Source organism: Macrobrachium nipponense, chromosome 47 (assembly GCF_015104395.2).
Source record: "Macrobrachium nipponense isolate FS-2020 chromosome 47, ASM1510439v2, whole genome shotgun sequence".
NCBI lineage: Eukaryota > Metazoa > Arthropoda > Malacostraca > Decapoda > Palaemonidae > Macrobrachium > Macrobrachium nipponense.
In genome coordinates, this window is record NC_087222.1 from 12,484,099 (window position 1) to 12,499,564 (window position 15,466).

General features: G+C 43.2%; 1 protein-coding gene and 1 pseudogene across 1 annotated transcript in view; one reads left to right on the plus strand and one right to left on the minus strand.

The window, feature by feature from the left end:
• LOC135204382 (uncharacterized) overlaps window positions 1-14,627 on the minus strand; it is a 46,311-nt gene extending 31,684 nt beyond the window's left edge. The window contains exon 1 of the mRNA XM_064234603.1: window positions 14,534-14,627. The gene's annotated coding sequence lies outside the window, so the exon portion shown is untranslated. The remainder of the gene's footprint in view (window positions 1-14,533) is intronic.
• Window positions 1-15,466, plus strand: part of LOC135204715 (gastrula zinc finger protein XlCGF57.1-like) — a 215,768-nt pseudogene that overhangs the window by 161,884 nt on the left and 38,418 nt on the right.

A 15,466-nucleotide genomic window follows, 5' to 3' on the forward strand; every position in this document is an offset into this window, starting at 1 on the left:
GTTATGTATAGTCTGTCCATATTTGCTCTTGGGTGTAGTGCTTTGTGTACTGTCATATGTTTCCTGGTTTTCTGATCTATGCTGCAGAGTTCTGCCTTCGTCCATTCCACTATTCCTGCGCTGTATCTGATTACTGGTCACTGGCCCATGTGTTTATGGCTTTTATCATATTTCCGGCGGTTGTTGAGTTTTGACTTGAGTATCGCCTTGAGTCTCTGCATATATTCTTTCCTGATCGTGTCCTTCATCTCTTGGTGTTTTATATCCCCTCCTTCCATTATTCCTAGGTATTTGTACCCTGTCTCATCTATGTGTTTAATGTTGCTCCCATCTGGTAGCTTTATCCCTTCAGTCCTTGTTACTTTGCCCTTTTGTATGTTGAAACTAAGGCGCATTTTTCTATTCCAAACTCCATCCTGATGTCCCCAGATACAATCCTTACAGTCTGGATTAGGGTATCTATTTCCTTGATGCTCTTACTATACAGCTTGATGTCGTCCATGAACATCAGATGGTTGATTCTGTTGCCTCTTTTCTTGAGTTGGTACCCGACATCCATCTTCTGTAGTACTTTTGTCATGGGAATCATGGCTACTACGAAGAGTAGTGGGGACAGTTATTATTACTGAATAATAATAATAATAATAATAATAATAATAATAATAATAATAATAATAATAATAATAATAATAATAATAACAGACCAGACGTGACGTTGATTGACAAAGTCAAGAAGAAAGTATCACTCACTGATGTTGCAATACCATGGGACACCAGAGTTGAAGAGAAAGAGAGGGGAAAAAATGGATAAATATCAAGATCTGAAAATAGAAATAAGAAGGATATGGGATATGCCAGTGGAAATCGTAACCCATAACTCATAGGAGCACTAGGCACGATCCAAGATCCCTGAAAAGGAATCTAGAAAAACTAGACGCTGAAGTAGCTCCAGGACTCATGCAGAAGAGTGTGATCCTAGAAACGGTGGACATAGTAAGAAAAGTGATGGACTCCTAAGGAGGCAGGATGCAACCCAGAACCCCACACTATAAATACCACCCAGTCGAATTGGAGGACTGTGATAGAGCAAAAAAAAAAAAAAAAAAAAAAAACAATAATAATAATAATAATAATAATATAATAATAATAATAATAATACCTTTATTCCCCAATATTACAGTGGGTATTCTCACAATGTGCATTTGTAGGGGAACGAGATCACTGTGTAGATGAGTGAGTACATGGCCAAGTGCATTTGGTTTAACATCTGAGTTCAGTGAAGCAAGATTCAAGAATTATTTCAGATTAAGCTGAGAACAATTTGATGAGGTGCATATCATGATGCAAAGTGACATATCATCTGAAGGTTGCAATCGCCCAAAAACCAATTGGGGTAGAAAAAACTGGCTGTTTTTAATGTCAGTTTTATTTTCCTTCATGTCTGTCTTTCTGCAATATAGGAATGGAGGAAAAAATCCACTGATGAACAATTCCCTTTTCTTTTGACCTGCAATACGGCCTCCATAATGTCATTATAATGATAATCATAAAAAGGAAAAATAACAGGGAAAACAGTGTTGATAAGCACTGAGGTCTTTCCGAGAGATTCATTAGATATTAACAAAATCATCAGACATAATTGACTTTCACATCATATAATAATTTGGTGGAAAATCAGGGGATGTGTTCTGATACTGTTCTGAATGCACAGGGAGAGACTGTGATATGTCAGTTGTAGATGCATCAGTAGGCGTTTATGCACGACAAGTAGGAAAGGAGACATGCCGAGCAAGGTTTCTTCAGCGTCTGAAACTATGCGAAATACATCCCATTTTATCTTGTGCTGTAAGGCTGGTGGCATTTTTGTCGTCGTTGTGTACATGGTCATGAATAAATTATAAAGGGGATCTCTTGCTTCCTGTCCAAATTTTACCTCAATTTTTTTCCTATCAAGTGCTCTCTGTTTAACACTCTCTTCATGATTTATTAAGATTGATTCCTTGAGCACAGCAGTAACATCATTCTGATTTTTCTTTACTACTCTTGCATGAGCTGTAGGGTCAACAATACTCTCACTGCCATCATCTAATTCATCGTCGAGTCAGGGATTTTAACGTGAAGCAGTGCTGAGTTGTGGGTTCCCTTCTTTGACCGAACTACCATTATCATCAAATGTCCGTACGCTCTCGTTGTCAGTCAGAGGATGATATCATGTGGATTACTGAGCAAGTTACTTCCTGTGCCGCATGTGCGCAGAAAACTGCGTTTCAAACACTGTGTGGTGCAGGCTGGAGCAGGTCTGCCCCTGCGCTGTGCTGCCCTGCTTGACAATGTATGTGCTTCCATTTGAAATAGCGAAATGCAGTTTCCTGCCCTGCTTTGTGCTGCATTGCCTGTGTCGCCTGTATCTCAATGAGCGCCCAGCCTTAGACCTCTAATATGTCTTCTCCCCAGTGTGAGGGAGTGGGACGGTGATGTTCGTCTAGGAGCACCGGTGGGCCAGACAGCCACCTCCTCTACACAATCACTGTGCATTGCACTAACACTAAATTGACTGCCTTTTTCCATTAAGGCTTTAACAGAAGCACCAAGTTCCATCATCAAACTCGCTAGAAATTCAAACTCCTTATCAAATTCTGATTCGAGGCTGCAATGGTGTTGGGATCGGGAGCAAGTGAACCTGGAATAGGAGTTAATGGCACAGAAGCAGGAGGAGAAAGGATTGAAGAAACAACAGGAATTACAGGCAAAACAATCATGCTATCTTCTACTAATTCAGCAGCCTGAACATCATATAAACTAGATCTAATTTCTGTCCTAGCAGCTGCTTTCCTCTTTCTGTTCATATCCATCTTATCCTGATGGGACCTAAAAATTTACCATTGCTTGTCGTCCCATTCACAACATTCAGCACGTTCAGATTTCTTTTTTGCACTCTTGACCTGTACATTTACTACATCTGGTATGTGGATCATAACAAGATTTAGATAACCTGGTCTTAAAATCATCTGCACAAATGCAAACACTAGTTCTCCTAGAATCAGACATTTGAAAGAATTTGAAAGAATGTGCTATCACAAAACAAAACAGAGAACTTCACCAAGAACTATGAACTCATCAACACAATGTTGTTCCCTATATAAGCCCAGGTAGTGGGTGGGGCATTCCAGCTACACCATAACCAACACTAGCGCTACCGCAGATTTTTAACTGTTAGGCTGCCGTAGGAAGGAAGCTCTTACCTATATAATTACAGTGGTACCTCAACATACAAAATTAATCCGTTCTGAGGCGGCCTTCGTAACATGAGCTTTTCATATCTTGAACCGCATTTTACATGTAAAATGCCTAATCCGTTCCAAGCCCTACAAAAACATCCCAGTAATTTTTATAATAAAGCTAAATTGACCAATAAACAATGAAATAGTACAACAATTTGGACCATTCAATACCTAACTTAATAAGTACTAGTACTAATATGTATGTACCTGTAAATAAAGTGTATTAGTGTACATGGTATACAAGAAATACTGTACGTACATACGTACGTATGTAGTAAAATGTGGAACCTTACCTTTCGAGTGAGGCAATCTCCGAAAGTGGCGACAGAGGAGGAGGACAAATGGCAGAAAACTTCTTATAGTACGTACACTTAACTTTACGAAACACATTAAAAAATCTCAGGAAACATAAACTAAACTTTACGAAACACATTAACAAAACTGTGACACTTAACTTTACAAAAAAATTAAGATTAAATTTTGTTTGTCTTTTTTTGATTTTTATATTTTTTTACTTATTTATACTTTATGTTTTTTCTTTTTTTTCAATTTCTTCACCACTTTCAACTCTCTGTTTTTTCATAGTATCAATTGGATCTTCCTTTTTGCCTACTCCTACTAAAGGCCTCTAAAAAATAACTATCCAAGGAAGATTGCTTCTGCCTACTTTTCCCAATGTTCCTGAAATGACTTAGGCAAACTTCATCGAACTGTGCAAGCATATGACCTGTGTAAGCCTTTTCGGGGTGTCTCTTTTCTACAAATGATTGCTCCTTATGAAAAAAGCTAGAGCATCCTGAATTTCTGCATAGGGTCGTCCTCCTCGCTCCTGCTAAAGAACTCTTCTTGAACAACGTTATGTTGCATGGCCTCCAACTCCTTCAGGTCATCCGTCATAAGCTCCTCTTTGTGCTCCTCAAGATGGTCATTGATGTCCTCGTCGACAACCAGCCCCATGGACTTGCTGAGTGCAACGATCTCTTCAAGATCTGGTTGCAAAACAGTTTCAGGATCGTCAACTGTTCCTGAATCTGCAGCACCAGCTTCGCCCACGTCGAATCCCTCGAAGTCTCAGGCGGATACGGCATCAGGTCAGAGTTTCCTCAACAAAGAATTCAAGGTTCGCTTCGAAACATCCTGCCAAGCTTGATCGATGAGTCGGACGCATATCACCACATCGAAATGCTCCTTCCAAAATTCACGCAAGGTGAGGTTTGTGGTATCGGTGATGTTGAAATATCTCTAAAAGATGTTTCGTATACAGCTTCTTAAAGTTCGATATCACTTGCTGGTCCATGGGCTGGAGGAGAGGGGTGGTGTTAGGCAGAAGATAAAGAACCTTGATAAAAGAATACTCCGCTAGGATATCTTCCTCGAGGCCAGGAGGGTGAGCAGGGGCATTGTCCAACAACAGCAGACATTTTCAGAGGGAGGCGCTTCTCTTCCAAGAATTTCTTCAGTCAGGCCGAAACACAGATTTACCCACTCGGTGAACAAAAATCTTGTTACCCAGGCCTTCGCATTAGCCCTCCACATCACTGGAAGCTTCTCCTTAAGCACTTTGTGGGTCTTGAAGGCTCGAGGAGTCTCTGAATGATAGACAAGTAGGGGCTTCACATTGCAATCCCCACTGGCGTTCAAACAAAGTGCGAGCGTAAGACTGTCTTTCATAGGCTTATGCCCGGGTAGTTCTTCTCTTCCTGCGTGATGTACATCCAACGAGGCATTTTTTTCCAAAAAAGGCCAGTCTCATCACAGCTGAAGACTTGGTGAGAACTGTAGCCTTCCTTGATTGTCATCTCGTCCAACGTCTTAATAAAGGCTTCAGCCGCTTTAGTGTCCGAGCTGCCCACCTCCCCATGCCGCGCCACCGAATGGATGCCAGTCCGTTTACGGAATTTTTCGGACCACCCATGAGAAGCCTTGAACTCTGGGGTTGGTGTCGATGTCCCTTCTCCTCTGTCGTCTTCGGCCTGGGCAATCAAATTGACGAAAATAGCGCTGGCCTTGTGGCAGATTGCCGTATCGTTTATCGTATCGCCAGCGATTTCTTTGTCTTTTATCCAGACAAGAAGCAGCTTTTCCATCTTGTCGTGCACGTGACTCCTCTTGCTAGACAAAATAGTGACGCCCTTGGAAGGTGTAGCGGCTTTGATGGCTTCCTTCTGCTTAAGGATGGTGCCTATTGTCGACGGATTTCGGCCATATTCCTTGGCGATCACACTCAATCGCATGCCAGCTTCATACTTCTTAATAATCTCCATTTTTGTCTCCAAAGAGAGCATCCTCTTCTTTCCTACTTCAACTTTCTTGGGACCCATGACTACGTATATACTGTACGTAATTAAGTTATGTAGTACGTATACGTATGTAGTAAAGTTTTCACACAACACAATAAAGTAGTACTACAACAAAATCACTAACAAATTTACGTTAATAAACGAAATCGTATAGAACGAACGAATTCCGCGTGCTTGCGATAACGATGCTGCTGGTGAGTGGCTGAAAAAGCACACCGCTATGTAGATGCCTGATGGGATCATGGGAGAGATGCTGACCAATAGGAGAGCAGGATCTTATGGCAGTGACTAGCATCAGGAACCAATGGGAGTGGGAAGATGGTGGCGAGTCTACTCAGTTAGGCGGCGCGGGAGTTTTAAAATTGTTATCAGTGGTCCAGGCGAATCTCGGGACTTTACAGCAACAACCTTTCGTACCCTGAACTATTTTCGTATGTAGAGCCAAAAAAATCTTCGTATTTGCTTTCGTAACTCAAATTTTTCGTTAAGTTGAGCCTTTCGTATGTCGAGGTACCACTGTACTGGGTAAGTTCCATGTAAAAAACAGAGGTTTTGGTGAGCAGTATGGAAGTTTGAGGCAGAAAAGTAATACAAAAAAGAAGAGGCTCAATTTTAAAACAGGAGAAGTTTAAATATCACAATTCTTAAAAAGTAAATTGTATTTTTCCTAACTATACAGACCTGAGGTCCTTTACATAAGGAATTACTTTCAGAATAGGCTGTAAATCGGTTGTAAGAGAATAACGAGGTAGTTAGGCAGTAACTGCTTGTCCGATGGTCGGGAGTCCTGCCCAACCAGACGTAAACATTACACTTTGCTTTAGGCCCGGGAACAGATTGAGGGGTGGCATGAGGTGGGCAAAAATGTAAAGAATAACAGCAAGGTAGTTAGCCAGTAACTGCTTGTCCGATAGTCGGTAGTCCTACCCGACCAGAATACAAATTGAAGCTCTCTGCCAGGTTGTTCCTTATATAAGACCCGGTAGTGGGCGGGGCATTCCAGCTACACCGCAACCAACACTAGCGCTACCATAGATTTTCAATTGTTAGGCTGCCGTAGGTAGGAAGCTCTTAGCTATATAATTATTGGGTAAGTTCCATATAAAAAACTGAGATTTTGGTGAGCAGTATGGAAGATTGAGGCAGAAAAATAATACAAAAAAGAAGAGGCTCAATTATAAAACAGGAGGAGAAGTTTGAATATCATAATTTTTAAAAGTTAATTGTATTTTTCCTAACTATACAAACCTGTGGTCCTTTACATAAGGAATTACTTCCTGAGTATGCTAGAAATTGGTTGTAAGAGAATAACAAGGTAGTTAGGCAGTAACTGCTTGTTCCCTAGTTTGGAGTCCCGCCCCACCAGATGTAAACATTCCACTTTGCTTTAGGCCCAGGAACAGATTAAGGGGTGGCATGAGGAGGGCATAAATGTGAAAGGACCTCAGGTTTGTATAGCTAGGAAAATTACAATTTACTTTTAAAATTTGTGATTTGTTTGTACACATAATACAAACCATCGGTTCTTTACATAAGGAAGACTCGCTGATTGGTGGGAGGAATCTGATGGAGTCTTGTGAACAGTCTGGTGTTTGCACGACCAAGATTCCCAAGCAGGTCATAAGACCGAGGGAGTGGGGGAGGGGGTGAATCTTGCCAATGTCCTCTTCCCCCTTGTTTTGTTAGGGAAGAGATGGATATTTGCTTCTACTACCCTAATGAAAGGGAAAGAATGGAGCTTAGTAATATAGCTTACTTGCATCAACCACCCTTTCCAGCATGTGACGACCGCAGCTTTCTGTCTGAAGAGAAGCCAGTCACACTCTCATTAACACCCATTTATATGGTTACACAAGGCAAGATGCAACTTTGTCCAGTTAGAGGAGCTGGGTAAGCTACACAACTTGTTGAGCAGCCACCACAGGTCCCAAGGAAAAAGTATCCAAGGACCTATGAGCAATATCCCGAAGGTAGAAAGAGGTGAATGTGGTCTGGTTGGATGAAACCCCTCCTTTCAGTACCTGTGGAAGCAACAGGTTCTTGCATGGGCTCTCGGACAAAAGGTACCAGTGTCAAATCTACCTTCGGAGTAGTACGCTTTCCTAATCACCTCACAAAGCCAAAAAGAGATAATGTTTTTGGACACCTCTTTCTTGGTCAACCTGGTGCTAATGAAGAGGAATCGACACTTAGACTGGAGATGTTAAGTTCTCTTCAGATGGCGCCGTAGCACTCTTGTCTGGCTCATTACCACAAAAGTCCTCTAGGGAGGAGATCGTAAAGGACTTGAATATATCGTCAGGGACCGAAGGATTCTGAGTCTTCACAACAAAATATGGGACGAAATCGAGCAAAAGAGATCCCCATCCCCTCGAGTGTTTAACATTGTAAGAGAGACCATGAAGCTCACTTACTCACTTCGTCAATACCAGGGCCAGCAAAAAGATGGTCTTAAGGATCAGGTCCCTGTCTGACGACTCTCGAAGAGGCTCTTAGGGTTCACGAGTCAAGCTCCTTAAGACAAGAGTCACATCCCACTCGGGGGGCCTGAGTTCTCTGGGTGGGCAAGGCCTCTCGAAGCTCCTCATAAAAAGAGATATTTCCATAGAAGAGGAAGAATACACTCATTACAGTTTCAGGACCAAGGCCAAGGCAGACATGTAGCCCTTAACTGCAGAGACAGAGAGGAACTTCTCTCAGCGAAGAAAGACTAGGAAATCCACGATCTGTTGAAGAGTGCCTCTGAACAGAGATAGACCCTGTTCACGACAACAACCACAGAAGACAGACCAGTTTCCCTGTTACACAGCTGCAGATGACTGTCTGAGGTATCCTGTCATATCTGTTGCTGCTAGGCAAGAAAGAAACCTGGAAGTTTTCTGTTGTGCCAGGTGGTGAACAGGTCCACCACTGGACAACGCCACAGGTCGAACAGCCTTTCTGCCACGTCTGGGTGTAGAAACCATTTGGTCCTTATCACCTGATTCTGACGGCTGAGCTTGTCTGCCACTTCATTCCTCTTGCCTGGAATGTATCTGGCTGACAGCTATACCGAGTGCGCTGCAGCCCACTTATGCACCTGCACTGTCAACTGATGCAACAGAAGAGACACCAAGCCTACCTGTTTGTTGACATATGCAACCACTGTGGTGCTGTCGCTCATCAACACAATGGAGTGTCCCATCAATCTATCCCGGAACTCTTGGAGAGCTAAGAAAGACGCTTTGAGTTCCAGAAAGTTTATATGAAGGTGCTTGTCGTGTCGATTCCACACCCTGGTAGTCAGCAACTCCTCCAGGTGTGTGCCTAAACCCTCATTCCATGCATCCGAGAAAAGAAGCATGTCTGGAGGGGGAGTGTGCAACTCCACTCCTATTAAGAGGTTCCTGTCAGCTAGCCACCGGGCTAAATCCTTCCTTACTTCCTCCGTTAGAGGAATGAGGACGGATTGAGGATCTCGAGCCTGTGACCAATACTCCTTTAGTCTCCATTGCAGAGACCGCAGGTGAAGACGCCTGTGAGGGACTAACATCTCTAGTGACGACAGGTGACCGATCACGACTTGCCAAAGCTGAGTTGGCTGTTCCTATCGAGACAAACAGTTAAGCTGCCTTCCTGAACTTGCTGATCCTTGAGTCTGCGGGGAGGACTGCTACTGCGTCGATCAGTATGCACAGGTACTTTATCCTCTGCTTGAGAATGAGATTTGACTTTTCAAAATTTATCACGATCCCTAGATAGTAACATAAATCAAGAAGTCGATCCCTGTCCTGTAGCAAATGCGAGAGCAAGCTTGCCAGGACTAGCCAGTCGTCGAGATACCTCAAGAGGCGTATCCTGACTGAGTGGGCCCAAGCTGACACCAAGGTGAACACTCGCGTGAACACCTGAGGGGTGGTCGAAAGTCCAAAACAGTGCCCTGAATTGGAACACCATCCCCTCTAGGATAAAACGAAAGTACTTCTTGGAGGAATGATGGATGGGTATCTAAAAATACGCATCCTTCAGGTCCAACGAAAGCATGAAGTCATTCTCCCTGATAGGGGAGAGCACAGAACATGATGCTGTCTCCATCTTGAACCAAGTCTGGCGAACAAAACAGTTCAGGGGAGAGAGATCTGTCACTAGTCTCCGCCCCCGTAGCCTTCTCCACCTAATAAGTCGGTTGTAGAACCCTGGTGACAGATCTTTGAATGACTTCCCCCCCCAGCTATCTTACTCAGCATTGATAGCACTTCTTCTTTCAGTTCCAGATCCTTGCAGAACCAGAGATGTATGTCTGAAGTTGGACCGGATGGTCAGTGAGGGTGGGCTCAACCTTGAAAAGGAAGAAGATATCCCTCCCAAAGGACATCTACAACCCAGGTCTCGGCTCTGTAGCGCTCCCATGTTGCCCAATGGCTCACCAGGTAACTCCCCCTCCCCCCCCAACAATGGCAACAGCTGAGGGGGAACGCTGTCCCTAACGTTTCCCCTTCTTACTCTTTCGTTTACCTCCCTTCCGGCGAGAGAAGGGGTGCTAAGATGGGGGCTGATGATTCCCTTTCAGAGCATAGGAGTAAGGCTGTGTCTTTCCTTAGGTCCCTCTAGAAGGAAGAGTCTTCTTGGGGGCGGAGGAAAATCTAGTCTGGCTCTGAGGCCTAGCTGCAGTTGCATGAGACGGCCTGGATGTCTTGGCAACTGCCTGGTGGACAAGACGATCACTGTCTTCAGCTCTATGCTTGTGTACTGCAGCATCCACCATCTCCCTAGGAAAGAGAGGAGGAATCCAGCAACGGTCCATTCCTAAGACCCAATGATGACTCTGGGCCCACTGACCTGATTATACGATTTAGGACAGCATCCCTCCTCCTAAGAACAAGGTTGGGCCACAGGTTTGCAGTCTGGTGGGCCAGGTAGGAAATAGCCCTACCGCCAGACTGACAAAGTCTCCCGAAAGCTGAGTCTTTTCTGGGAGCTATTTGTCCCAAAGAAGCAGTGACTTTGGATACTGTGAGGGACCACAGATCCAGCCAGGAGATGGCCTGGATAGCTGCCATAGCGTTAGCCTACGAAGGTGTGTTAGGCCAGGTGAACAATCTTGTCTCGGGGCAAGAGAGTTTACTTAGGGCCAACAGATCAGACAAGCTGCTTCCTCCTCCTCTACCTCAACAGAGGTGATTCTACTTGAATCTGTAGCACCTTCTGTCGGAGAACCTTTGGTTCGTGCAGCATGGGGCAAGCCAGGAGTTAGCCGTACTAGCTCTGTGTTAATCTGTTTGGTCGGCAAAGGGTTCTCCGAGGGCAAGTAAAATCGCCTCTGTCAAGGTAGAGGGGGGGGGGGAAGCAGCTTGCCTGATCTGTTGGCCCTAAGTGAACTCTCTTCCCCGTGACAAGATTGTTCACCTGGCCTAACATCTTCGATAAGGAAGGACCCAAGGTAACCCCACAGAAGTTCTGGGTTCCTTCTTAGGACCCCAGAACGACTCTAACTGCGAAGGGCGGTCAGAGGGAGCTAACATCGATCTTCCCCTAGGTCGTTGTGTTGACGAGTCAGTGCAATGACCACTGCAAAAGACCTCTGAATCTCGGGAGTGACTGTCCTGAGGGGAAGGACCTTCAAGTCCTTCCAGGGTGGAAGATCCAGTGGGACAGTGTCTGGGGTCTATCATAGTTGGTTGGGAGAGAGGACTGCTTAGCCTGGAGGAGGAGACAGAAAAGGTTCCGTCCTCGAAGTATGCGGCACAAACGACACGACCACAGAAGGTGTTACTATGGTAACTTGTTGGGTATACACAAGGTGAGGCAGTGCTGCATATGTAATGAGGATATGATCCTCATTATTCATTTGGTAAACATGTAACTCCGAGCGTCAGGCAAACACACAAATCTCTCTCTCTAAGCAACCAGCGGCTCGCGACCTTCTCTCTCTCTCTCTCTCTCTCTCTCTCTCTCTCTCTCTCTCTCTCTCTCTCTCTCTCTCTCCAAGCGTACCTCTCTCCCTCTCTCTTCACCTCCTCTCCTCCCACTCTAACAGGTAATCAAAATGAGAGAGTTGCATTATAAAAAATACATTTATTTGGTAACAAAAGACAGTAAAACAATTAGGTCTCACAGACTAATTTAACTCAAGTTACCCCACTATCAAAATGTCTAAAAGTATTTAGTCACACATGTGTCTCTTCTCCCATCGGGACTTCCTCGGTCCCCCCATAGTCCTTGCCAGAACCGTCTGTTTCAAAGACACGAGAAATACCTCGTAAGTACACACATAAGTTTAACAACAGAGATTAAAGATTGGCTATCCTTTTAAAAATGTCAAATAGACAACAAGCCACTCTTTGGCTAAAATATTATAGGACTCACCCAAGCAGCCGGAATATTTCAAGCACTATATTATAAAGAGACTTTCGCTGAGCTTCCACGGCATCCTGCCTTTCTCTCAAAGACGCATCTATCCAAATCCACCATAGACTTGGGTATCAGTACATTAAGAATAGAAGAGGCGCACACGCACATACGAATGCACATTTCAACAACGCCTCACATTACTGGCTACAACCAGTTTCCCAAAGGCACTTGAAAGAGCTCATGAACTGTAGTACATTGACTTGTCTTTCTATGCAGTTTTATCTCACGCCACCCCACAGAAACCATTCATCAGCTTTTCTCGGGTCGTTGCTTCTCCACATTCCAATAGGTCACAACGAACATATTGGCAATATATCATTAATTATAACCCTAGGCCTTACACATACATAGGCATTAACAGAGTCGTCATTGTCCCAGCAGCTGCACCAAGAGTCACAGGAGCTGACATAAAAATGATCCATCAGCCCCTGGTAAGGAGTGCCAGGCAAATCAACTTCACCATGCCTGTTGCAAAATCCCTGACCATGGAGACAGACACACCTGAGGGAGCAAAAGTTGTGTTAGTGGTGGGAAACACCTGTTCCCTTTGGAGTAAAAAGATCCCCTCCGGAGTGAACAGAAAGCTTCCCGAATACAGCCACTGGTCGGCATGCCTCCCCACCCTCTTCTATTTTCGACGAATCGAATGAAGAAGCGATGGAGACATTTGTGTGTAGCATTTCGACAAAGCCTTGGAAGACTTCCCCGAGATGGCTTCCTCCCCTTGTATCTCCCACACTGCTCTACCAACCAAATAGATACAAGCATCATAAGTATTATCTAAAGAACACTCATGCCCTCAGCTCTTCATGCAGAGGACACGACAGTCCACTTCCACTTTGGAATGGAAACTACCACACTTTCTGCCCCCCACTCCATGACAAACGCATTGCAAGAATAGAGGGCGACAAGGCTTATCTGAGTTTGGGTTTGCATGATAAAAGCAAACAAGAAAACAATCAATCACAAAGATACAACAAAGAAAAGGTCTCACAATTCTCGACGACAGAGAGAGCAAAGAGCATGTCTGAAGTGGGATGTTTACGTCTGGTTGGGTGGGTCTCTCGACTAGCGAACAAGCAGTTACTGCCTAACTACCTTGTTGTTATTCTCTAATGACTGACTTCCAGCCAATGCTGAAAGTAATTCCTTATGTAAAGGAACCGAGGGTTTGTATTACTGTAGGAACAAACTTAGGATCTACTTTAAGCCAAGAGGAGGATAATGAGGCCGAAGTGGACAGTAGGATAAAAGCTGTGTTGGGAAGTGGAGAGAGGTAGCTGGAGTAGCATGTGATAAGAAAGTTCCAAACAAGCTAAAAGTCAAGATCTATAGCACAGTGACAAGACAAGTGTTAATGCATGGATCAGAAACATGGGCTCTAAGAAGAAAACAGGAAGTAAAGCTTGAGAGAACAGAGATGAGAAAGCTGAGGTGAATTATTGGGAATATCACTGGCTGAGATTTGGAAAATGATGAAATAAGAAAAAAGGGCAGGCTTACTAAAGATGACAGAGGTGATAAGAGAGACACGATTGAGGTAGTACAGGCATGTGAGGTTGAGGGAGTGAAGGGAGGCTTGGGAGAGCCGTGGAGAAGAAAGGAGGTTGACACACAGAATTAGATGGGACGAAGATATGGAGAAGATGATGGAGGGAGGAGGTTTGGTTTGGAAGATGATGTCTTTAATAAGAGGCAGTGGAGAAGGCGCATCAGACAACTGACCCCTAAATGTAGGGATAACGGTGGGAAAGATCCTTCTTGAGGTCTCATTTCTGCAGGATCAATTCAAGGATGACGCAGCAAAGGAGATACATGCTGTTCAGTGGAAGGAAAAAAAGACTGTGATCTAAAATATCTCGATGGTGTGGACAAGAGATGAGAAGCAGCTGACTAGAAATAGCACAAGTGGGCAAAGCAGAAGAGGGACTAGCAAGCAGGTTCTTTTATATCGTGGAGAAAAACCATAAATGAACACTAAAATCTAAATGAATGTCTCCACTAGCATCTAATTCATTAAGAAAGCAAGTGATACAATCCAACAGCTTATGGCTTATGAATTTGATCAACGTTTTGATTTGCTACTCATTAGTTGCTGGCACCAAGACCAATACCTAGAAACTTTATGACATGGACAAATTAAGGACTCTCTTGATATAAATGTTTATGCAAGATCTCATATGCAGAAGACTAAGTTTCAACAGCCCCTGGCCCCATTTAACTATCAGTTATTAAGCTTTGGCAGGTCCCATCTACCCGTGAGCTACATCTGTGAAAAGCAATATTATGCTTCACACATTGTTTGATAAATTACTAATCAAAATATTACTCTCACTCTGGTGTCATTTCTAATTAGATTATTTGTACTTTTTGGTAAGTTGACATTTAAAACAGTGTCTCTGTAACAAGGTGAAAACTGGCAAGAATTTAAGTCGATGCAGACTGGCTTTTGAACAATGTGTTCGTGTATGACTAAAGATTCAACAAAGCTTATATCAAATACTACATATAATTTAGGGGCGTTCTCTCTAACTTCAATTATTTCACTTCTATATCACTTACCTAGAGTATGTTGTTGAGGAAAATTAATTCGATGCTAAAGAAAACACGTTCCTTTGCAGATTATCAGAGATCATCCATAACAAAACAGGCTGTCTGTGTCAAAGAAATGTGATCTCCATCAGCACATGGATGTTTTCTATACACAATACAGTATCAATGAGACTGTACACTAAGCACTTACAGACTTAATGCAAATGTTAGAATAATGCAGAGCAAAACATGTGTGAAAAAATCTAATGTTTCTGAGTACTTCCACATTAATATAAACTAAAAATATGTAATTTTAAAATTTGTTACTTTCACATAAACATTACAAAATAAAAATATATTGCAGAACTAATCTAAAGCTTTATTTGCATAGGTTTACATATACACCTCTTAAAAAAGAAAGTACAATAATTCTGCAATGAAGATATATAAGTAGCATTCTAGGTTTGGTTACAATTGACTACAAAACCAAAAAACGACTAATTTAAGTAATTTATATTTTCCTAACATACAAACCTGAGCTCTTTACCTATGGAAATACCTTCCACACAGGTTTTTAGGTAGTTAACTACTGGCAGTAGGGTGGGGAGTCCAACCCTTCCTTCCAGCAATGCATTCACTCAGTCTTGCCAAAATGCAGAATAACAAAACTCTGCGGAAGTTGATAACGCATTTAAGTGCAGACAAAGATTTGTTGCTTTTTCTGTGTATTATGGCTTTGACCAACTTTCTACGATGTACAGGAAAGCGGTCAGCCGGAGAGTAATTTTGATTCACAGTTGTGAACGGCGCAAGCGTCTCTCTCTCTCTCTCTCTCTGATGGCTGTGTCTACTGGCGGACTGGGACTGTCTTCTCACTTCCATTCATATTTGGTATTCTTCAAGGTTCTTGAAACAACTCAAAAGTATAAAAGATAGATGTATTGTCTTAATTATTTACAAGTC